We start from the raw sequence: 24,248 nt of genomic DNA, 5'->3' as shown, positions 1-24,248 counted from the left end.
GGACTTTGTCTTCAAGGCCATTGGCATTCTCTCCGTACGAGACCAGGAAGTGACCATGAGATTTTACGATGACTTCCTCCTCACCGTGGATGGCACTGGAAAGCTGCTAGCAGCTCTGCTCGGGGTAAGTCGAGCACTTCCCCGTGCTACGCCTACTTCTTCTGGACACCTGTCAAAGGACGACTGAACTGATCTCTGTTGGCCTGCCAGGACCTTCCCGGCCAGCGGGGCAGCCACGGTCTCCAGCCACGCCAACTCTCTCTAGCGTCCGTCTCTCGTACGCAGTGGTCTGGGCGACAGAGGCGAACGTAGGACGAGCTGCCCCGCGTTAGGCCAAGGCTCTGGCTGGCCCAGCATCCCACTCTCTGTGCTAGAAATGATAATGGCGAGGCTTTTACGGGCTCAAAAGTAGGCAGTTTCTGGGGAAAGAGTCTACGACGCAGGCAGGTATCTGTGGCGCTTCCCCTCGCAGAAAGCCATGGTTGAGTGCTGGGCCGTCTGCACTGACCAGCCCTTCCCAGTGTCCCTGGCGTCCCACTGCCATGAACGGCTCTTTTCTGCCCCAGGCCTGCATTCACGCTCTGCTTGGGATGGTCACCCTGTCCCAGCCTGTCTCCTCATCCCAGCCCAATGCCCTTCCCCAGCTCTCTCGTGTGGCACTCCCGGTTCTTACCCACTGGGCAAAGGCAAAGCAAGGGCTGGGTCTCTCTCGCTCCTCTTCCATGCTATGGATGCAACCACCCAAATCCTTGGAGAGCCTGTGAGGCTAACACCAGGTCCGAGCCAGGTGTTCTCTTTCCAGGAAGGCTCATAGCAAGCCAACCGGCAAAACCCGGCCCGCAGAGACCCTGGCTAATCGAATGCCTTCTCCTGTGCCTGACTTCTCCACTAACAGAGAAGGCGCGTCCTCGTTGACTGTCTTGACTCTTGCCCTTGCGAAACACCTGGCAGTGAGGTCCCTCAGTCTCAGCTCTGAGCTGTGCATCTTCTGCTTTCCTAGTTGAGGGCTAGCATTTGGAGAGGAAACTTTGTTTCAGGGTGTCCCGGTGGCAGCATCTGCCCTGAGCACAAGAAAGATTTGCTGCCTTTAGGAGCAAGGCAGTCATGTCGCCGGAACGCTCTCACGTACCTCTGTCTCTGTTTCAGGCCCCAGGGACGAGACCCCTGGTGGTTTCAGGAAGAGGAAGTGTGGCTTTTCGCATGGGTCCCGGCAGCGTCTTCGTGTTGCCACAGTACGTTTGTGGAGTAGGTCTCAGCTCCTGCTTGGTGAATAGGAGGAGGGGAGGCGAGATGGTCTCCAGGGGCAGCAAGGAGGCCTGGAGTACACTTTCTCCGCGTTAGGATAGGGAAGCCCTGGCCCAGACTGGTGGGGCCTCTCGTGTGCGCACACGCCGCGGAGGTCTGGCCTGTGCCTCTCCGGTTCCTCAGAATGAGAGTTCTCAAGGATGTTGCGTACTCTGCTTTGGAAAGCTATGGCCTTGGCAGGCCTTCTCAAAGCTCTCTGGCAACGGACTGTGAATGCGAGCGGCAAAGGGAGCGTGGTGCCTTTTCTGCAGCCTGGCGTCTTCTCCTTTCCAGATTTGATTTGACGCTTCCGGCTGAAAAACAAGAGGCGGAATCTCCCTCCCAGGGATCCCTGAAGTGCACTGAAGAAGAAGGGCAGATGGACAGAACAGGTCATGTCACAGCTGACTTGTGAGAGAGAAGGGAGTGTGCATGCGTGCGTGTGTTCATGCGTGTGTTCCCTTTGTCCTCAGCAGTAGGTGGTTGGAGCCCTGGTCAAGATGCGGTGCCTGGGAGAGTAGACTGCCTCTTTGTGCCTCTATTTACCCCTCGCAGCAAATCTCAAGTGACTCTGGATGGCAGGAGGTCTCAGGGTGGCCCAACAGCAACAAATGCAGCTGGTGCCGCTGAAGGGCAGTTTTGCCCCGGGGCGCTGCGCCCTGGTGGATAGCGCAAGCTCCTCTTTCACTTTAGCACTTTAGGACGTTTGGCGGCGAGGTGTCTATGCTGGAGGGGAAGGGAGGGGGGGGTCTACCTCTCTGACGGATCCCGGGCACGTGAATGTGGGGAGAAAGATTGCCTGGAGATGACTGTCAACAGGCTGCTAGCGTGTGCCAAGGACGTCCTAGGGAGCAAGACCTCTTGGAGAGCGTGGCTCCAAGGGGATCAGCCTGTTTGATCCGATGCTGGAGCACATCTGCCTGTCCCAAGTGCTCACAAAGACGCTTGCTGAAGAGCCTTCTCCTTTCCTACTTCCAGGGAGTGCTCCCGTTGCGTGCCTCCTCTCTCAAGAAAGGCCTGTGCCACCCGCGTTATCTGGCGCCGGCCGTAAAAAGCAGAAGGGGCGGAAGAGCAAAGGAAGCAAGTCGTCGGCCAGGTGAGGCTCTTGGAGAAAAGGGCTGAGGGTGCCCTTGTGCTCTTGGAGTTCTTCGAAGGGGTTGCTTCTTCCGTACACTCTGTCAGTGTGACATCTGAAGGGCGGCCAACAAGTCTTTGCATGACTTGGTCTTCCTAGATTGACGGCAAGCCTGTCGCAGGTTTCTGCGAGCCTCTGGTGTCAAGCTTCTCTCTGGTGCCTTTCTTGTTTCCAGGACGGAGACTGAGATGTCGCCTGTGAGACCAGCCTCTTCCTCCAGAGGGTCTCGGAAGGCCGCCAAAGGCCGGGAGGCAAAGGACAGAGCGCGTAACAAGCAGACTGAGGGAAAAGGTAATGTCACAGCTGACTGGTGAGAGAGGTGTGTTTGTTTTCCTTTTGGCCTCCGCAGCACGGGGCTGGAGCCAAGCTGAAAAGGCGATGCCTGGCGGAGTAGGCTGCTTCTCTTGTGCCTCTGTTTACTCATCACGGCAGATCTCAGGGGACTCCTCCTGGAAGGGGCTCTCCGGGCAGTCCTGCAGCACCAACTGCAGCAGCTGCCACTGCTGAGGGGCACTTGGCCCTGGGACTCCATGCCCTGGTGTGTCTTGCAAGCTGCTCCTTAGTTGCAGGAGTCTGTCTGTGCAGCAGCATTTAGGAATTTAGGAAGATCCCTCCGCGCTCTGCGCGGGATCAAAATCCTGCCTTGAGCTGCCAGTGGCGGAGGGGGTCTAGCTTTCCCAGGGAAGCAGCGCGCTGGAAAGTGGGGAGGAAGACCACGTGGAGATGAGTGGCGACAGGCTGCGAAGCTGTGCCAAAACGTGGCTTCCTTGTGGAGGCTGGTAATTGCAGGCCTTGTGCTGTGCATCTCCCTAAGCATGTCTTTGGGCTGGATGCGCCAGAAGAGCACGTCTGTGCATGTGAGCGCCTTATAGATGTGCAGGAATCTGTTCCCCTTCTCGTGTGGAACTATGCCCTCCAGCCCGCAGCCGCCCCAAAGGAGAGGGTACCATGAGGTCACCAGCACCTCCCAGCCAAGCCCCGCTTTTTAAGCCTATGGGCTAGAGAAAGCAGGAGAACAGCCACAGTACTCCAGGGCAGAAGGGTGCCCTGCAGAAGTGAAGAGCTGGACAGGATTCTGTGTCAGCCAGGGCCTAAGACCTGCTCGGGAGCAGAGCTCCGAGGCAATCGGGCTCTTTGATCCAAAGCTGGAGCACAGCTGCCTGTCCTTCTTGTTCAAACGCTCACAGAGATGCTTGCTGAAGAGTCTCCGCCCTTCCTACTTCCAGGGAGTCCTCCTGCTGAGCGCCTCCTTTCTCGAGAAAGGCTTTCTCCGCCCACGCTATCTGGGGCCAGCTCAAAGGGAGGGAAAGAATGGAAAACCCGGGCAAACAAGCCAGCTGCCAGGTGAGGCTCTTGGAGCAAAGCATGCCGGTGACCGTGTGCTTTTGGCATTCTGGGAAGGAGTTGTTTCCGTCGCACACGCCGTCGGTATGAACTCTGAAAGGTTGTCAACTCGTGTCACAACGACCGATGTCGATGCAAGAGGTGTTGCAGCAGCTGAGAAGTTGCAGCAAAGCTGTTCTGCTTTGCTAGACATTTCAAGGGACCTCATTTGGTTGCAGCGTAGATGAGAGCACTTCCCAGAGGAACGTGAAAGTCAGACCATCCTCCCCCACCAACAGAGAGCGGTGTCCGTTTTCCCTGGTTTTTAGGTTGGATTCAATTCACTAGAAGCCTCCCCTTTTCCCATTTCACCCCAAAACAGAGTCTTTCTGACCACCTCACGGCCTTTAGTGCCCCTAGCAGGAGGCGGCTAGCGGGCTCTGCAGGCTCCGGGCGTGGCAAATGGCACTGGTTTTCTCCTCGTGCCATCCAGAGAGGGCCCACACCTGGGCATCCAGAGCTTTCCTTAGGGCCTGTAGGGCCCTCACTCTTGATGGGATCACAAGGGCTCAAATACACCAAATGCTCCAGCAGCACTGTCTTGTGCTGCAGAGGCTGGCACGCCGCTGCTTGTGAGCACAAGATGGAGAACGGTCTCATCCGGGACTCCGATAACCTCACCCGGCTTGTGTGTTTTCAGCCTGCTGCAAACAGTTCGGGAGAGCTCCTCTCAGGTGGACGAGGACAGCAAGCAGCAAGAACCTCGTCAAGCCAGACCTCGGACTGCAATTCCTGTTTGCAGGCAGCCAAACAGGGCAGAACAGGTAAGCCGAGGAGCAGAGCTGTGGAGGTCTCCAAGTCCGAGTGGTACTGCTGCCCCCCAAAGAGCAGGCCAGGTGGCCATGGTCTTTCAAGCTTGCCTGCCCATGCCTGGCAGGGAGAAGCTGCTGCAAAAAGCCAAAGGGGAGGAGCAGCAATGTGCTGTGGTGGGGGCATGGCTGGGTCACCCCCTCCCTTGAACTTGCAGGGAAGAAGGCCAACCACAGGCGGGGCTGTGTTTGCAAGAGTGTAGCCAGCCGAGTGAAGGACGCCACGAGTCCTCTCTCTTCAGCCCTTGGGAGACCTCACCTGGAGCCAGCCCTAGGTCCAGGGTGGGGCTCGACCATGCAAGAGAGGCTCTGGAATGCTGGAGCAAATCCAGCGGAGGCTCCCAAGCTGGCCAGCGGGCTGGAGAACCTGGTGTCCAAGGGAGAGGTGGAGAGGACTGTGTTTGTTCAGCCCATAGAAGAGAAGGCTCAAGGGTCCATCGCCTTGCTGTCTGCAGCTACCCGGGGGAAAGGCTAGAGGTAACTTAGCCAGCTCTTCTCAGAGGCGCACAGTGACAGGGTGAGAGGCACAAGACGTAGAGTTGCAAAAAGGCAGATTCCGGCTAGCTGTTGGGAGGCGCGTTTCCACCATGAGGGTGGTCAAAGTTTGGAACAGGGCCCAGAGAGGCTGTGGGACTTCTACCCTTGGAGTTATTCAACCCTCAGGTGGACACGGCCCGGGCAGCCTGCTCTAACTGGCCCCGCTTGGAGCGGGGCCTTGGACGAGAGTTCTCCAGAGGTCCCCTCCAACCGACCCCGTTCAGTGGTTCCGTGCTGGGGTCTGACTGGTGGAACCCCACGGGAGCGTTTGATTTCACGGTTGCAGCGCTGAAAAATGGTCATTCCTTGCCCTCATTCACCCTGTCACGAGCGATGTCAGCAAGAGAGAATGGAGCCAGCAAGCAACGGTGGTGAATCCCGGCCAGGGTCCCTGCCTGCGGCAGTGCTTGGCATGGGGGTTTCTGAGGCCAGAGCAGAGCAAGTGTGCGGGAGGACGCACAGGCCCCGCAGTTGCTGGCTTCTCCAGGGCTGAGAGGTGAGAGCGCCTGAGGGAGGTCAGAAGCAGCCTCAAATTTGTCCTCTGGCCCCAATGCAGGCTTGGCGGCATCAGGAAACGCTGCCCGAGCTTCAGCCACACTCACCAGTGCCGTGGCTTGGGAAAGAGGAGAGCGCTGCTGCCTTCCTGCCCCGAGCTGAGGAGAAGAAGAGGAAGCCAGAGAGGCTGCCGCGGCTGCGCAAAGAGTAAGTGCGCGCCAGGCCCAGCCCCGGCCTGGAAAACTGGAGTGGCAGCACCTGTCCGAGGTGTGAGGAAGCCCATCTTGGGAGCCATGGGGCTGGGTATGGCGTCCCCTGATTTCTCCTGGCATGGCAATGACCTGGGCTGGACCCTGGTGCCAGGCAGCCCCAAGCTGCATTGCCACTTGAAGGCTGTGGGTACCACCAGCGGGAGCGTGCGTGCAGGGGCTGGTCGAGGGGAGAGGCAGGAGGGCCTCAGCCAGAAGGGGAGAGGGAACTTTCCCTGCTCTTGCAGGCAGCTTTCTGTACGAGCAAGCCACACCCTGCAACTCTTGGAGACTTACCAAGTGCGTCGGGAAGAGTGGAAGCAGAGGGTAGAGCTGAATCGGCAGCGGAATTCCCAAGAGAAGCACTTCCTCTGGTAAATTTCTCCAGCTGGGGGTGCTGTTTCCCCTTCCCCTGCACTGGCCTTCCCTCCACACCCAGGAGCACCCAAGGGGAGGGGAGGGGAAGGGGGTCCGGTCTTTCCCTGGCACCCCTCGTGGGAGAGCAACAGGCTTTGCAGGCTGTGGCCTGGGAGCAGGCACCCTTCCAGCCCAGGGGCAGGGGTTGGGCACTCAGCGGTGGGCTTTCCCTGTGGGACCAGAAAGTTGTGGCTGCCGACGATGAAAGGATTCCTCCAGCGTTTTGGCTCTCCCTTTTCAAACCGCACGCTCCATCCTTGTCTCCCCAAGGCTCCACACCCGGACACCTTGCCCTGTGGGGATCGAGGCCGGCTTGGTGCAAAGTCCCATCCCCGCCTGACTCCTCCGCAGGCTGATTACCGGCACGTGGCACCTTGTCATGTCCTTGCCTTGGACACTAGGGCCCCTGTCCCGTTCCAGAAAGCATAGAGATGCCAGCAGAAGCAGACCCCAGAAGAACCGCCCTGCCCTAGGCCTGCAGCGTTTCCGTGCCCTTCTCCCTGTGCCTAAAACCAAACGGTTCCTTTTTAATGCCCTAGCACTGGGCAGCAGATGGCTCTGCGGGATCAAAGGGAGAGATACCAGGACTTGCTGGCTGCGCAGAAGACATGTGAACATTGCTGGAAAGTCTGGAAGCGTGGTCCTGAGCCATCTTGCTAGCTGCGGAAGCCTGCCTGGGCCTGAAGAGCGACCAGTCCCAAGGCACTGCAGCTCCAGGGCCAAGTGGAGGCCTGTCAGCGTGGGAGCTCCCTCGGCTGCTGTCAGCGTTGTCTCCATTGCGGCCATGGAGCTCTTAGCAAAGGGGATGTTGAAATCCACCTACAAGGGCCAAAGGAAAAAAAAAGTGGCGTGTACTTGTTCACGGCTGGAGTAACCAGCCTGTGCCTCACAAAGGACAGTGCTGCAGGACAGATGAACAGAAGAGCTGTTAAACCCCCCATGTGCTCCTCCACAGTTTTTGTAGCGCCGTAACAGAATAACGCCCGTACACAGACCGCAGCATAGAGACACGCGTGCCACAGAGCGGGTGTGCAAGCAAACCACTGCCTCACTCATTCTAAGGACAGCGCGCGCGCACACACACGCGCCCCTTTCTTCCTTCATTACCCTCCCTAGGACACGCTCAGAGCTCACACCTCTCACTCCCCAAGACCCTCACGCACAGCCAGGACTGCACCGCCAGAGTGCACATGCACCAGCCCAACACATCCCTGACACTGCACACGCATCCGCACACATGCTCACGCTCTCCACACGCACAGAGACACTGCACAGCGGACACACCCCTCACACAGCATGGTGGCCAGGACACACGTACACCTGATGGGCCCACAGCCCCAGGGGTGCTATAGGAGCTGCAGCCCTTCTCCGGATTGTATGGGGAAAGGCTAAGGGCAGAGGAGGAGCTGCTGTGGGGTAGAGCGGTGCGGCAACCTGGGAGTGCAGATGCCTGGCTTTTCTCTGCAGCTGCAGTGCTCTCCAGCCAGGCAAACCTGGGATGGGCCATGTTTGTCCCTGGGCCTCCGTCGGCCCTTGGCTGCTCCTTGTGGCGGCCCCCCCAGGGCTGTGCTCATGTCCTGGTGGGCGCACGGTGTCCCCACCACCCACCTCCTGCCTGCTGCCTGGAGGTGGACGTGCCTCATTTAGACCTTCCTCCTCTCTTGCCGCATGGCTGCGGTTGGTTTTTTTAGCGCTTTCTTGAATTAGGTTTTCAAAGCAGCACCTAGTAGCTTCTTGTAAACTACAGGCAGCTCACAGCTGCTTGACTGCCCTGTCAGCCTTTTTCAAATCCTGGGCTCCTTGAAGCCTGTCCATGCGCCTCCTCTGACCCGGGAACACAGCATCTCCCTGCCCTTCATCAAACACAGGAAGGGGCTTTGTGGATCCTCCCAGAGGAGCGGGTGATGGCCGTGTCCTTTCGGTCTGTTGCTGGGAGAAGCCTCTTCTTCGGTCGTCTTCCTTGTCCCAGTAACGCCTGATGCTCCAAACACTGCACTCTCCCTGCAAGTGCTGCCTCTTACTAAGCACCTGCTTCACTGGCAGACATTCGGCGTAGTAAAGAGGCAAAGGCTTTGGACCGCCTTGCTGCTGCAGGGACCAACAAATTGCCAAGGAGGTCCAGAAGCTGAGTACTCAGCCAGTACTGTTTTGCCCTGCCTGTGCGCTTAGTTGGCAGCTTTCCCTGGCCATGCAACTCATGAAGTGGTGCTGACCCTGATTTCCAGAAAAGTGCTTGTCAGTTTAAAAGAGAAGAACTGGTTTTCAGTGGGGAGTTGGAAGGGCGACGTTCTGCTGCTTTGGGGGACTGCTCGCTGGCTTTTCTGGTGTGGTGACCCTTCTGTCTCGTCTCGCTCTGAGAGCTCCGTGAGGTCCCTCTTGACCCTCCCTGTGTGGAATAGCTACAAGATGCTGCTGCAGAGACTACTGGACTCTGACAGCCAGGCAGGGGTTAGGCCAGAGCCCAGATGCCCTCGGGAGCAGAGCACAAAGCCAGAAGCCCGTTGGCTCCCCCACGAGATGTGGTTTGGGACCAGTGTTCCCTGCTGCTGCTCTCCGTGTCCTTCTTGGCTGCCTTAGCCCCTCTCCAGCCTCCACTCCCATTGGCCCAGCATGGCTTTGGCTGCTCTGGGTCTGCCCTTACTCACGGTCCCTGTGGCAGTCGGGTGTCCTTCTTCTGCCTCCCCTCGCCCCCTCCCCCGGCTGCCTTCACTACAGGGGCTTTCTGATGCACTCAATGGCCTCACAGGGCTGCCACAGCAGCGACCGCACTGTCCCAGCCCTGGGTCGCCTGTGGCCTCCCTTTTCCTGCCTCTAGCCAGCTAAACCCTGCCGAGGGGCACTTTGCCCTGGCACTCCGTGCCCTGGTGAATGTTGCAAGCCTGGCACGCAATGGCTGCTCCTTGCTGGACGAGACAAAGAGGAAAGCACTTGAGGTGCCCGGTTAATGCTGAAGAGCCATGGTGATCGCAGGCAACAATGGTTGCTCGTGGGCTCCAGTCCGCCTCTCCAAGCGTGCTCCAGTGGCGCAATGGGCCAGCGCGCAGTACTTATACAGCAGTGCTAAGCGGAGGGATGCTGAGGGTGAGTTCAAGCCTCACCTGGAGCATGGGCTTTTGATCATGCACTGCCTCCTCTTCCCTTGGGCGGTGCAGCTTCCTAGCAGTGACATCTGTCTCAAGCCAGACATCCTGGGACCTGCCAATACAGACACCTTGGAACACCAGAAGCGCTCGGGGCCGTTCCAGGCTTGACCTGGGCTCTGCCCGCATAGCACTCGGTTTGGGGCCCCGGAGGCAGAGCTGGGCTCTCCTCCCTTCTCTTCCGCAGAGGATCCAGACCTCTTCTCTTCCGCAGAGGATCCAGAGGGTTTCTTTCCCACAGCCAGCTTACAGCTTGGCCGGAACAGGACTTAAGGCTTCCAGCATGGTGGCATAACCTCAGAAAAGTCACACGCTCCCCCTGAAGAAAAAAAAAAAGCGACTTCTTTCTCCCAGGGAAGAGCTACTTGTGTTGGGGGTCTCTATGGCGTGGGATGGCAGTTGCGGGTGGGCTGGGGCTGCAGGGCAGTTTGTGTGTGGAGCTGAGAGTGCCCTGACTGCAACACGGAGAGCAAGGGCAAGGGAAAGGAAAGGTGAAAAGCTGGGCACTTTCCAGGCAGACTCTCTCAGTTCTCAAGCTTGGCCTGGAGAATGGAGAAGCTTGACTGCTTTCCCAGAAGCAGGGGTAGCTGTCACGGCAGCCCCCCAGCAGAAGACACTGCACGATCACTAGAAACCAGGAAATCATTTTAGGCACGAGCCCACTGAATGTTTGGAACAGAGAGCACAGAAGAGCTTCCTAGGCCATGGCATCTTTGGAAACAAACCCACTGGCCTACCCTTGCGGGTGCCTCCCGTGTCTTTTCCAACTCTCCTTTTCACCCGGCGGGCTTTGCAAAACCATTGCTGTGACTCGGATTCGGCCACAACGCAGAGTACTAACCACTATACGATCACAGCTGCCCATGTGATTGCCTTTCCTCCTCGGGCCATTTGTCCCTCCTGCCTCCTGCCCTCCTGCCTTCTGCCCTCCTGTGGAGCAGCCAGAGCTGTCAGGTGACGGCAGGCTAGCAGGGAGAAGTCAGAAAATGCGAGTCTGTGTCCTTGCAGAGCAGCACCCGAACAGCGCAAGCCCTCATGTGCCTCCCTGGGAGAGGGGAGGCAAACTCACACTCTAGATTCACCTTTTCAGAAGTCTCAGTTCTTGGGGATGGCAAAGAACTGGACTGAAGGAAGTTACGGGGCATGTCCAGGGGCTGGCGATGAGGAAAGGACAACTCTGCAAAGAGCGGCCCCGCGTAGCCAGCTGGACAGAGGGTGGTGTAGGGGGGAAGGCAGGTGCATAGCACAGGGGATAGGAACTGCTCCGTGCCCAGCCCTGGCTCTTTCTGCTCAAGTGTCCCCTCCACCACGCACCCTGGGGTGCAGTGTGAGCCTGTGGGCGCACCTCCACAAAGAGCGACGGTCCTTTCCCCACTTGCTCTGCTCCTGCTGCTGGGAGAGGTCCTGGCGAGAGGTTGCAGCTGCAGGAGTGCTGCGCTGGGTGGCGGAGGTGGCTCAGCAGAAGGGAGCTGCTCCTCGCCTGAGCTACGTTGCAGCCATGCCCGGCCCTGGCCGCCATGCACCTCGCTGACCCTGCCCTTCCCTGGCTGACCGGGCTCCAGAGCTTGGCCTCAGACCCGTCTCAGCACTTTGGACTTGGCTGGCAACCACTGCTCTGTGCCTGGCCCTCGTTCCTGACACTCAACCAGCTCTCCCTTCTTGCTCGGGTGCTGAGGGCCTGTGCCCTGCCAGGGAGGTCCCTGCCTCACTGGCCTTGCTATGTCCCTCGCAGCCTGCTTGCCTGCCCTCGGAAAGCAGCCCGCTCCCACTGCTGGCTGCCACCTGCAGCAAGAGCGTGCTCACGCTTCGCACTGTGCTGCAAGGACAGCCGGAAGGGGCATCGGTCCCCTGGCGAGAGGCAATCCAGACTTCCCCCAGCCCAACCCATGCACCAGGACAGGAGTGTTGCAGTCTGGTGGGTATAGGTGAGTGGTGCAAGGAGCTGGATTTTGGCTCCGGTTTCTTGGAGAGGTGGGTTTGAAGCCCGTGCTGTCGGGTTTTGTTGTCTCAGGCTGCTGTGATTTGTGCCCAGCTGTGATTTTCTGCTCAGGGACTTTCCAGGTGCAAACCTGTGTCCAGCAGTGACCAGCCTCCCCGCCGACCGCCACCTTGCACTCCCTGGGCCTTCCCGCTGCAGGGTGCCTGCTGCCCAGAGGCTCTGGTTGAGGGCCTCGTTCTCAGAAAGAAGGAGGAATGCCTGCAGAGTTGCCTGGGAAGGCTCGGGCTGCCACGGCAATTTGTCTTCCTGACCGGCTGTGGGGGGCTGTGGTTGGAGGGGTTGGTCCCCTGCAGGGCAGGGCTGGTGCCCACCGGTGGGTGCACAGGCAGGCTGGGCCTCTCCTCCCTGGTGGTCTAGTGGTCAGGATTCGGCACTCTCACTGCCGCGGCCTGGGTTCGATTCCCAGCCAGGGAAAGGCTTAGGGTTAGGGCTAACCCTATTGCCACAGCAAGCGAGGCCTTTCACCTGGGGGGCAGCGTGGAAGGAAGGGGACCCTATCAGACGCACAGGAGCTCTGAGCAGGCACGAGGAACAGGGCGTTTCCTCTGTTGCAACAACAGCCATCCTGGGCTTGCCTGTGCAGCCAGCTCCAGGGCAGCCCTGTCTTCTGCCAAATCCCCTTGCAGAATACCCTTTCCTTAGGGCTCCTGGGAGGCGCTGGGTGACAGAGAAAAGGTCTCTGGGTCTGCGGGACGTGACTCACCTGCCGCAGGAGCTGCCTTGTCTTTCAGTCCTAAGATCCCTGCACTACCCAGTCCCACAGAGGCAGGAGCAGGCGACTCTGCAGTGAAGCTTTGCTCTGCACATGCCAATGAGAGACCCTTCCCATGCTTCCTGGTGCAGACGGGGCCAGAAGGCCCAGGGAGGAGCTGAAATGGGCTCCTGGGCCCATGGGCAGGGTGTGTGGAGCATTGCTGGTCAGGGCCACTGAGGCCCTCAGGGCCCTGACAGCACCCAGGTGTCGCGTCCTGCTGCTACGCCACAGGGGACTCGCAATAAGAACCAGTGCTTAGGCCCTGCTGATAGTCACAGCCTGAGCCAGCCCTTGGTTCTGTTACGTCCTGGACAACTCCGGTCACTTTGAAAGAAGCCCTGGAAACAAGCCCACCTGCCCCCCACACTCAGCCATGGCACAGGTGTTCCTCAGTGCAGCGAGATGTTGGTGCACAAGGGGTGGCGCTTAACGCTCCCAGACCCGATTTTGCATTCGCACGGCCTTTGGCACGGTTTGGAGACGGTCCTGGCGGACTCTTGGACAGTGCCCGGGGGGAAAGGAAGTAGCCGTTGCTGAGAGCACAGCTCACCGAGGCAGCACACAGGTGCAGCAGTTTGAGCCAAAGGAGGCTGTGACCTCTCGCAAGCTCTAACAGGCTCCAGCGAGCTCTGTCAGCCATTCCTGAGCACAGGGCGCTTGGAGCTCTAGTTCCACCTAGAGTCGTGATGAGGGAAGGTCAAGCAGCCGTCCAGCAGGTGCCAGCGAGAGACCTGTACCACAAGCGCTGGGCCCAGTACAAGAAAGACATGGCCATGCCGGAGCGAGTCCAGCAAAAGGCCTCCGAGAGGCTTGAGGGATTGAAGCATCCGTCACACGAGCAGAGGCTGAGAGAGCTGGGATTGTTTAGGCGGGAGACGCAAAGGCCCAGAGGGGCTCTTGTCGGTGTGTCTAAATACGCGATGGGGGGAGTAAAGAAGACGGAGCCAGACTCCAGAGCCCAGGCAGACTCCAGACTCCAGAACCCAGAGAGGCTGTGGTATACCTAACCAGCACCAGCCCTTGCTTTGCCGAGGCTCCTCTTTATTCCTTCCTTCCTTTATCCCTTCCTTCCTTCCTTCAGGGCAGAGCTCAGCACAGCCCCTGCGGCCAGCAATGGCAGCGCAGCGTCCCCATCTGGGGCCACCACACTGGTGAGCTCCCCCTCCCCGCCCCCGCCATGGCTCTCGCTGCGCCACGGCGTGGGGTGGGGGCAGCACCCCAAAACAGCCAGCGCAGCTGCCCTTGGCTGAGGTGGGCAAAGCCTGGCAGGGTCTGGGGGAGGGTGTCGCGGGAGGCCTGGCAGCCTCTTGGTGACGCGGGCTGGGGTCACAGTGGGACATGCCGCATCACAGCCACAGCTCCCCTCCCGCCACGGGGCCCCTCCCTGCACTTCCCTGCGAGGCCTGGGCAAGCCCAGCTTTCGGGTGCTGCTCTCGCCACCGCTCTTCTCTGGAGGAGCTGCTTTGCAGCGCAACGAGAGGGCGAAGGCAGGCCACGCAACACTGCTGGAGCCTGCCTGGGGAAGTGCAAAGGAGGAGGAGGAGAAGTTTCCTCCTCCCCCTCCTGCTACAGGGCCTCATTGAGCGTGAGGGGGCGCAAAGATGGAGAACCTGTGGCCAGACGTGTTCCCAACGCTCAGGAATCTCAGCCGCTACGGTAAGGCTTGCAGGAGGTATTTCCTGACTGCTGTAGAGCATATCAGCTAGGAGAAGAGCTATGGAAAGGCTGGGCTCTGTGGGGCAGGGCTGGACAGGGCTAGTGGGTGCCACGAGAGACCAGTCTGCACGTCCCTTGGTGGCCCAGCGGTGAGTTTGGCAGCCGGGACTCCTGCAGGGGAGACACCTGGGGCTGCCCTGAGCCTGGGCGACTCCTGTGGGCACGGCACCGTCCTCTCACTGGCGTGGAAAGCTAGTCCCCGTTTCCCTAGCGGGCGGGTATGCCTTTCAGGCATGCCCACCTGAAAGGACAGGAGCCTCGCTTAGAAGTGGGCAGAGGTGTCCTCGCAGCTCAGCTCTGCAGCTCCCGCCACGTGGAGCGCCTTGCGTGTTCGGAATTGGGGTGGCGGTATGTTTCGTCTCACCTGCACCGGTCACCTCCTTGGTGAGCAGGGTGCTGAATGGTTGTGCGCTTGCTGACTTGGATTTTTCCCTTGCTTTCCAGAGATTGTTACCATTTGGGACAGCGTCTCTGAATACATTCTAGAGCACTTGGCAGAGAACAAGGTGGGTCTTGTGGCTCGGTCCTCCCCTCCTGAAACGCTGACGGTTTGCCTTGTCCTGACACCCCTGTGCCACGGCGTGCCGTTGCTTCCCTCCCCTGAAAAGAGAAAGAGCACCCCCGCAGGACACTGTCCTGGACAAATGTGCCACAGAGCAGCTTCTCTGGCACCGGCGGTAACAACGGAAGTCCCGATAAAGCAGAAGAGAGTGCTGGGCACTTTCTGGGCCTTCTCCCTTCTCCAGTGCCAGCATGGAAAAACCAAAGCCTGGCCCCTGTTCCAGGGTTGGTCCCTGCCGTTGGAAACCCCTCCGACTGTAGGTAGGGGAGGAATGTTGGCTCTGCTGTTGCTTTCCCAAAGAGATTTGGGGGGCGAGCCGAGGAGCAAGAGGAAAGAAAGGTCTGGAGTGTGTGCTTTCCCTAGTGCCCCATCTTGCCTTTTGCATGCTAGGGGTGGGCAGGGCCCAGGGCAGCATCTCCACGCTCGGGCAAGCCCTCGGTCCGTTTTTCGTCTCCAGGCTGCTTATGCTTGTTCCTTCTCTCCCGCTGCTGCTCTCAGGGTGTCAAGGTATTAGGAGTGGGGATATTCTATGTCCTTAAACACTACGAGTGCTCCGTGAACGGTGAGCTTTCGATTGTTCGGAGACCCATGTTCCGTATATCGGAGGTTGTTGCCAAGGAATACCAGGCCAGGTGCGCTCAAGAAGATGTTCCTGGTAAGAAGACACGTTAAAACCTTTGCCTGCCCTTGCGCCGAGCTTGAGGCGCATGCAAACTGCTCTGAAGACATGACTGAATGCCTCCGGCTGGCCTGAGAACAACTTCAGCTTGTTCAAGCTGCAGAGGCCAGCCAGGAGCAACTGCTCAGAAAGGCTCCCTGGGTGTCCTTTCCTGGTAATATGCCTTCAGCCGGTGCGTGGGAGGGATAGGACGCTGGCCCCAAAAGCGGAGACATTTGCTGACTACGAGGCGGTGGGGGTGGGGGTGGGGGTCGGGGTGGGGGTGCGGGGGGGGTAGAAGAACCCTGTGGGCTGCTGTGCCGTCCTTGCACTTTGCTTCTTCCTTGCGTCTACTGACATGGCATAGGCTTAGCCAGAGGGCACTGGCTGCGGGCACAGTCACAATGGCCTGGCACCACGCACTTTCTCATGGGACCTGCACCCGTCTGCCCTACTTGTCCTGCCCTCCGGTAACGTGGTCCTACCAAATGGTTAGTTTCCCTTTTTTATTCCTGCACTGGCAAAATCACTGCTGCCCCCTGAGCACCTCAGTTTGCAGGCTGCTCTGACTCTTCCCGGAAGGGACTCCATAAACCGCTCCTAGGCGCTGTAGCAGAGGATTCAAGAGCCTGCTCTGAGGCAGCGCTGTCTTGCCAGAAAGTGTTGTCACCTTGTGATTGGAGCCCGCTGCCCTGCTGCAGAGGTGACTTTGTTCCTCCTTTGCTGCTGTCTAGGTGACGTAAGAATCGTCCCTCTGAGGTACGAGGATCTATCCGTGTGTGCCCACATGCCTTTTACAACGGTGCAGTGCTGCATACAGGAGACCGTGATGGCGTTCTTTCGGGCCATCTCAAAAAGACAGGCCGTGGACTTTGTCTTCAAGGCCATTGGCATTCTCTCCGTACGAGACCAGGAAGTGACCATGAGATTTTACGATGACTTCCTCCTCACCGTGGATGGCACTGGAAAGCTGCTAGCAGCTCTGCTCGGGGTAAGTCGAGCACTTCCCCGTGCTACGCCTACTTCTTCTGGACACCTGTCAAAGGACGACTGAACTGATCTCTGTTGGCCTGCCAGGACCTTCCCGGCCAGCGGGGCAGCCACGGTCTCCAGCCACGCCAACTCTCTCTAGCGTCCGTCTCTCGTACGCAGTGGTCTGGGCGACAGAGGCGAACGTAGGACGAGCTGCCCCGCGTTAGGCCAAGGCTCTGGCTGGCCCAGCATCCCACTCTCTGTGCTAGAAATGATAATGGCGAGGCTTTTACGGGCTCAAAAGTAGGCAGTTTCTGGGGAAAGAGTCTACGACGCAGGCAGGTATCTGTGGCGCTTCCCCTCGCAGAAAGCCATGGTTGAGTGCTGGGCCGTCTGCACTGACCAGCCCTTCCCAGTGTCCCTGGCGTCCCACTGCCATGAACGGCTCTTTTCTGCCCCAGGCCTGCATTCACGCTCTGCTTGGGATGGTCACCCTGTCCCAGCCTGTCTCCTCATCCCAGCCCAATGCCCTTCCCCAGCTCTCTCGTGTGGCACTCCCGGTTCTTACCCACTGGGCAAAGGCAAAGCAAGGGCTGGGTCTCTCTCGCTCCTCTTCCATGCTATGGATGCAACCACCCAAATCCTTGGAGAGCCTGTGAGGCTAACACCAGGTCCGAGCCAGGTGTTCTCTTTCCAGGAAGGCTCATAGCAAGCCAACCGGCAAAACCCGGCCCGCAGAGACCCTGGCTAATCGAATGCCTTCTCCTGTGCCTGACTTCTCCACTAACAGAGAAGGCGCGTCCTCGTTGACTGTCTTGACTCTTGCCCTTGCGAAACACCTGGCAGTGAGGTCCCTCAGTCTCAGCTCTGAGCTGTGCATCTTCTGCTTTCCTAGTTGAGGGCTAGCATTTGGAGAGGAAACTTTGTTTCAGGGTGTCCCGGTGGCAGCATCTGCCCTGAGCACAAGAAAGATTTGCTGCCTTTAGGAGCAAGGCAGTCATGTCGCCGGAACGCTCTCACGTACCTCTGTCTCTGTTTCAGGCCCCAGGGACGAGACCCCTGGTGGTTTCAGGAAGAGGAAGTGTGGCTTTTCGCATGGGTCCCGGCAGCGTCTTCGTGTTGCCACAGTACGTTTGTGGAGTAGGTCTCAGCTCCTGCTTGGTGAATAGGAGGAGGGGAGGCGAGATGGTCTCCAGGGGCAGCAAGGAGGCCTGGAGTACACTTTCTCCGCGTTAGGATAGGGAAGCCCTGGCCCAGACTGGTGGGGCCTCTCGTGTGCGCACACGCCGCGGAGGTCTGGCCTGTGCCTCTCCGGTTCCTCAGAATGAGAGTTCTCAAGGATGTTGCGTACTCTGCTTTGGAAAGCTATGGCCTTGGCAGGCCTTCTCAAAGCTCTCTGGCAACGGACTGTGAATGCGAGCGGCAAAGGGAGCGTGGTGCCTTTTCTGCAGCCTGGCGTCTTCTCCTTTCCAGATTTGATTTGACGCTTCCGGCTGAAAAACAAGAGGCGGAATCTCCCTCCCAGGGATCCCTGAAGTGCACTGAAGAAGAAGGGCAGATGGACAGAACAGGTCATGTCACAGCTGACTTGTGAGAGAGAAGGGAGTGTGCATGCGTGCGTGTGTTCATGCGTGTGTTCCCTTTGTCCTCAGCAGTAGGTGGTTGGAGCCCTGGTCAAGATGCGGTGCCTGGGAGAGTAGACTGCCTCTTTGTGCCTCTATTTACCCCTCGCAGCAAATCTCAAGTGACTCTGGATGGCAGGAGGTCTCAGGGTGGCCCAACAGCAACAAATGCAGCTGGTGCCGCTGAAGGGCAGTTTTGCCCCGGGGCGCTGCGCCCTGGTGGATAGCGCAAGCTCCTCTTTCACTTTAGCACTTTAGGACGTTTGGCGGCGAGGTGTCTATGCTGGAGGGGAAGGGAGGGGGGGGTCTACCTCTCTGACGGATCCCGGGCACGTGAATGTGGGGAGAAAGATTGCCTGGAGATGACTGTCAACAGGCTGCTAGCGTGTGCCAAGGACGTCCTAGGGAGCAAGACCTCTTGGAGAGCGTGGCTCCAAGGGGATCAGCCTGTTTGATCCGATGCTGGAGCACATCTGCCTGTCCCAAGTGCTCACAAAGACGCTTGCTGAAGAGCCTTCTCCTTTCCTACTTCCAGGGAGTGCTCCCGTTGCGTGCCTCCTCTCTCAAGAAAGGCCTGTGCCACCCGCGTTATCTGGCGCCGGCCGTAAAAAGCAGAAGGGGCGGAAGAGCAAAGGAAGCAAGTCGTCGGCCAGGTGAGGCTCTTGGAGAAAAGGGCTGAGGGTGCCCTTGTGCTCTTGGAGTTCTTCGAAGGGGTTGCTTCTTCCGTACACTCTGTCAGTGTGACATCTGAAGGGCGGCCAACAAGTCTTTGCATGACTTGGTCTTCCTAGATTGACGGCAAGCCTGTCGCAGGTTTCTGCGAGCCTCTGGTGTCAAGCTTCTCTCTGGTGCCTTTCTTGTTTCCAGGACGGAGACTGAGATGTCGCCTGTGAGACCAGCCTCTTCCCCCAGAGGGTCTCGGAAGGCCGCCAAAGGCCGGGAGGCAAAGGACAGAGCGCGTAACAAGCAGACTGAGGGAAAAGGTAATGTCACAGCTGACTGGTGAGAGAGGTGTGTTTGTTTTCCTTTTGGCCTCCGCAGCACGGGGCTGGAGCCAAGCTGAAAAGGCGATGCCTGGCGGAGTAGGCTGCTTCTCTTGTGCCTCTGTTTACTCATCACGGCAGATCTCAGGGGACTCCTCCTGGAAGGGGCTCTCCGGGCAGTCCTGCAGCACCAACTGCAGCAGCTGCCACTGCTGAGGGGCACTTGGCCCTGGGACTCCATGCCCTGGTGTGTCTTGCAAGCTGCTCCTTAGTTGCAGGAGTCTGTCTGTGCAGCAGCATTTAGGAATTTAGGAAGATCCCTCCGCGCTCTGCGCGGGATCAAAATCCTGCCTTGAGCTGCCAGTGGCGGAGGGGGTCTAGCTTTCCCAGGGAAGCAGCGCGCTGGAAAGTGGGGAGGAAGACCACGTGGAGATGAGTGGCGACAGGCTGCGAAGCTGTGCCAAAACGTGGCTTCCTTGTGGAGGCTGGTAATTGCAGGCCTTGTGCTGTGCATCTCCCTAAGCATGTCTTTGGGCTGGATGCGCCAGAAGAGCACGTCTGTGCATGTGAGCGCCTTATAGATGTGCAGGAATCTGTTCCCCTTCTCGTGTGGAACTATGCCCTCCAGCCCGCAGCCGCCCCAAAGGAGAGGGTACCATGAGGTCACCAGCACCTCCCAGCCAAGCCCCGCTTTTTAAGCCTATGGGCTAGAGAAAGCAGGAGAACAGCCACAGTACTCCAGGGCAGAAGGGTGCCCTGCAGAAGTGAAGAGCTGGACAGGATTCTGTGTCAGCCAGGGCCTAAGACCTGCTCGGGAGCAGAGCTCCGAGGCAATCGGGCTCTTTGATCCAAAGCTGGAGCACAGCTGCCTGTCCTTCTTGTTCAAACGCTCACAGAGATGCTTGCTGAAGAGTCTCCGCCCTTCCTACTTCCAGGGAGTCCTCCTGCTGAGCGCCTCCTTTCTCGAGAAAGGCTTTCTCCGCCCACGCTATCTGGGGCCAGCTCAAAGGGAGGGAAAGAATGGAAAACCCGGGCAAACAAGCCAGCTGCCAGGTGAGGCTCTTGGAGCAAAGCATGCCGGTGACCGTGTGCTTTTGGCATTCTGGGAAGGAGTTGTTTCCGTCGCACACGCCGTCGGTATGAACTCTGAAAGGTTGTCAACTCGTGTCACAACGACCGATGTCGATGCAAGAGGTGTTGCAGCAGCTGAGAAGTTGCAGCAAAGCTGTTCTGCTTTGCTAGACATTTCAAGGGACCTCATTTGGTTGCAGCGTAGATGAGAGCACTTCCCAGAGGAACGTGAAAGTCAGACCATCCTCCCCCACCAACAGAGAGCGGTGTCCGTTTTCCCTGGTTTTTAGGTTGGATTCAATTCACTAGAAGCCTCCCCTTTTCCCATTTCACCCCAAAACAGAGTCTTTCTGACCACCTCACGGCCTTTAGTGCCCCTAGCAGGAGGCGGCTAGCGGGCTCTGCAGGCTCCGGGCGTGGCAAATGGCACTGGTTTTCTCCTCGTGCCATCCAGAGAGGGCCCACACCTGGGCATCCAGAGCTTTCCTTAGGGCCTGTAGGGCCCTCACTCTTGATGGGATCACAAGGGCTCAAATACACCAAATGCTCCAGCAGCACTGTCTTGTGCTGCAGAGGCTGGCACGCCGCTGCTTGTGAGCACAAGATGGAGAACGGTCTCATCCGGGACTCCGATAACCTCACCCGGCTTGTGTGTTTTCAGCCTGCTGCAAACAGTTCGGGAGAGCTCCTCTCAGGTGGACGAGGACAGCAAGCAGCAAGAACCTCGTCAAGCCAGACCTCGGACTGCAATTCCTGTTTGCAGGCAGCCAAACAGGGCAGAACAGGTAAGCCGAGGAGCAGAGCTGTGGAGGTCTCCAAGTCCGAGTGGTACTGCTGCCCCCCAAAGAGCAGGCCAGGTGGCCATGGTCTTTCAAGCTTGCCTGCCCATGCCTGGCAGGGAGAAGCTGCTGCAAAAAGCCAAAGGGGAGGAGCAGCAATGTGCTGTGGTGGGGGCATGGCTGGGTCACCCCCTCCCTTGAACTTGCAGGGAAGAAGGCCAACCACAGGCGGGGCTGTGTTTGCAAGAGTGTAGCCAGCCGAGTGAAGGACGCCACGAGTCCTCTCTCTTCAGCCCTTGGGAGACCTCACCTGGAGCCAGCCCTAGGTCCAGGGTGGGGCTCGACCATGCAAGAGAGGCTCTGGAATGCTGGAGCAAATCCAGCGGAGGCTCCCAAGCTGGCCAGCGGGCTGGAGAACCTGGTGTCCAAGGGAGAGGTGGAGAGGACTGTGTTTGTTCAGCCCATAGAAGAGAAGGCTCAAGGGTCCATCGCCTTGCTGTCTGCAGCTACCCGGGGGAAAGGCTAGAGGTAACTTAGCCAGCTCTTCTCAGAGGCGCACAGTGACAGGGTGAGAGGCACAAGACGTAGAGTTGCAAAAAGGCAGATTCCGGCTAGCTGTTGGGAGGCGCGTTTCCACCATGAGGGTGGTCAAAGTTTGGAACAGGGCCCAGAGAGGCTGTGGGACTTCTACCCTTGGAGTTATTCAACCCTCAGGTGGACACGGCCCGGGCAGCCTGCTCTAACTGGCCCCGCTTGGAGCGGGGCCTTGGACGAGAGTTCTCCAGAGGTCCCCTCCAACCGACCCCGTTCAGTGGTTCCGTGCTGGGGTCTGACTGGTGGAACCCCACGGGAGCGTTTGATTTCACGGTTGCAGCGCTGAAAAATGGTCATTCCTTGCCCTCATTCACCCTGTCACGAGCGATGTCAGCAAGAGAGAATGGAGCCAGCAAGCAACGGTGGTGAATCCCGGCCAGGGTCCCTGCCTGCGGCAGTGCTTGGCATGGGGGTTTCTGAGGCCAGAGCAGAGCAAGTGTGCGGGAGGACGCACAGGCCCCGCAGTTGCTGGCTTCTCCAGGGCTGAGAGGTGAGAGCGCCTGAGGGAGGTCAGAAGCAGCCTCAAATTTGTCCTCTGGCCCCAATGCAGGCTTGGCGGCATCAGGAAACGCTGCCCGAGCTTCAGCCACACTCACCAGTGCCGTGGCTTGGGAAAGAGGAGAGCGCTGCTGCCTTCCTGCCCCGAGCTGAGGAGAAGAAGAGGAAGCCAGAGAGGCTGCCGCGGCTGCGCAAAGAGTAAGTGCGCGCCAGGCCCAGCCCCGGCCTGGAAAACTGGAGTGGCAGCACCTGTCCGAGGTGTGAGGAAGCCCATCTTGGGAGCCATGGGGCTGGGTATGGCGTCCCCTGATTTCTCCTGGCATGGCAATGACCTGGGCTGGACCCTGGTGCCAGGCAGCCCCAAGCTGCATTGCCACTTGAAGGCTGTGGGTACCACCAGCGGGAGCGTGCGTGCAGGGGCTGGTCGAGGGGAGAGGCAGGAGGGCCTCAGCCAGAAGGGGAGAGGGAACTTTCCCTGCTCTTGCAGGCAGCTTTCTGTACGAGCAAGCCACACCCTGCAACTCTTGGAGACTTACCAAGTGCGTCGGGAAGAGTGGAAGCAGAGGGTAGAGCTGAATCGGCAGCGGAATTCCCAAGAGAAGCACTTCCTCTGGTAAATTTCTCCAGCTGGGGGTGCTGTTTCCCCTTCCCCTGCACTGGCCTTCCCTCCACACCCAGGAGCACCCAAGGGGAGGGGAGGGGAAGGGGGTCCGGTCTTTCCCTGGCACCCCTCGTGGGAGAGCAACAGGCTTTGCAGGCTGTGGCCTGGGAGCAGGCACCCTTCCAGCCCAGGGGCAGGGGTTGGGCACTCAGCGGTGGGCTTTCCCTGTGGGACCAGAAAGTTGTGGCTGCCGACGATGAAAGGATTCCTCCAGCGTTTTGGCTCTCCCTTTTCAAACCGCACGCTCCATCCTTGTCTCCCCAAGGCTCCACACCCGGACACCTTGCCCTGTGGGGATCGAGGCCGGCTTGGTGCAAAGTCCCATCCCCGCCTGACTCCTCCGCAGGCTGATTACCGGCACGTGGCACCTTGTCATGTCCTTGCCTTGGACACTAGGGCCCCTGTCCCGTTCCAGAAAGCATAGAGATGCCAGCAGAAGCAGACCCCAGAAGAACCGCCCTGCCCTAGGCCTGCAGCGTTTCCGTGCCCTTCTCCCTGTGCCTAAAACCAAACGGTTCCTTTTTAATGCCCTAGCACTGGGCAGCAGATGGCTCTGCGGGATCAAAGGGAGAGATACCAGGACTTGCTGGCTGCGCAGAAGACATGTGAACATTGCTGGAAAGTCTGGAAGCGTGGTCCTGAGCCATCTTGCTAGCTGCGGAAGCCTGCCTGGGCCTGAAGAGCGACCAGTCCCAAGGCACTGCAGCTCCAGGGCCAAGTGGAGGCCTGTCAGCGTGGGAGCTCCCTCGGCTGCTGTCAGCGTTGTCTCCATTGCGGCCATGGAGCTCTTAGCAAAGGGGATGTTGAAATCCACCTACAAGGGCCAAAGGAAAAAAAAAGTGGCGTGTACTTGTTCACGGCTGGAGTAACCAGCCTGTGCCTCACAAAGGACAGTGCTGCAGGACAGATGAACAGAAGAGCTGTTAAACCCCCCATGTGCTCCTCCACAGTTTTTGTAGCGCCGTAACAGAATAACGCCCGTACACAGACCGCAGCATAGAGACACGCGTGCCACAGAGCGGGTGTGCAAGCAAACCACTGCCTCACTCATTCTAAGGACAGCGCGCGCGCACACACACGCGCCCCTTTCTTCCTTCATTACCCTCCCTAGGACACGCTCAGAGCTCACACCTCTCACTCCCCAAGACCCTCACGCACAGCCAGGACTGCACCGCCAGAGTGCACATGCACCAGCCCAACACATCCCTGACACTGCACACGCATCCGCACACATGCTCACGCTCTCCACACGCACAGAGACACTGCACAGCGGACACACCCCTCACACAGCATGGTGGCCAGGACACACGTACACCTGATGGGCCCACAGCCCCAGGGGTGCTATAGGAGCTGCAGCCCTTCTCCGGATTGTATGGGGAAAGGCTAAGGGCAGAGGAGGAGCTGCTGTGGGGTAGAGCGGTGCGGCAACCTGGGAGTGCAGATGCCTGGCTTTTCTCTGCAGCTGCAGTGCTCTCCAGCCAGGCAAACCTGGGATGGGCCATGTTTGTCCCTGGGCCTCCGTCGGCCCTTGGCTGCTCCTTGTGGCGGCCCCCCCAGGGCTGTGCTCATGTCCTGGTGGGCGCACGGTGTCCCCACCACCCACCTCCTGCCTGCTGCCTGGAGGTGGACGTGCCTCATTTAGACCTTCCTCCTCTCTTGCCGCATGGCTGCGGTTGGTTTTTTTAGCGCTTTCTTGAATTAGGTTTTCAAAGCAGCACCTAGTAGCTTCTTGTAAACTACAGGCAGCTCACAGCTGCTTGACTGCCCTGTCAGCCTTTTTCAAATCCTGGGCTCCTTGAAGCCTGTCCATGCGCCTCCTCTGACCCGGGAACACAGCATCTCCCTGCCCTTCATCAAACACAGGAAGGGGCTTTGTGGATCCTCCCAGAGGAGCGGGTGATGGCCGTGTCCTTTCGGTCTGTTGCTGGGAG

The 24,248-nt window shown here is 58.9% G+C and overlaps 1 non-coding gene across 1 annotated transcript; it reads left to right on the top strand.

The window, feature by feature from the left end:
• Positions 1-11,789: 11,789 nt before the first annotated feature.
• On the top strand, positions 11,790-11,861 carry TRNAE-CUC (transfer RNA glutamic acid (anticodon CUC)). The gene has a single exon. It is a non-coding gene; the product is annotated as a tRNA-Glu (tRNA).
• The last annotated feature ends 12,387 nt before the right edge of the window (positions 11,862-24,248 follow it).

The sequence above is a fragment of the Struthio camelus genome, chromosome 10, assembly GCF_040807025.1.
Source record: "Struthio camelus isolate bStrCam1 chromosome 10, bStrCam1.hap1, whole genome shotgun sequence".
In the NCBI taxonomy this organism is placed as follows: domain Eukaryota; kingdom Metazoa; phylum Chordata; class Aves; order Struthioniformes; family Struthionidae; genus Struthio; species Struthio camelus.
The sequence above is the reverse complement of the archived record's forward strand: the minus strand, read 5'-3'. Positions and strand labels throughout refer to the sequence as shown.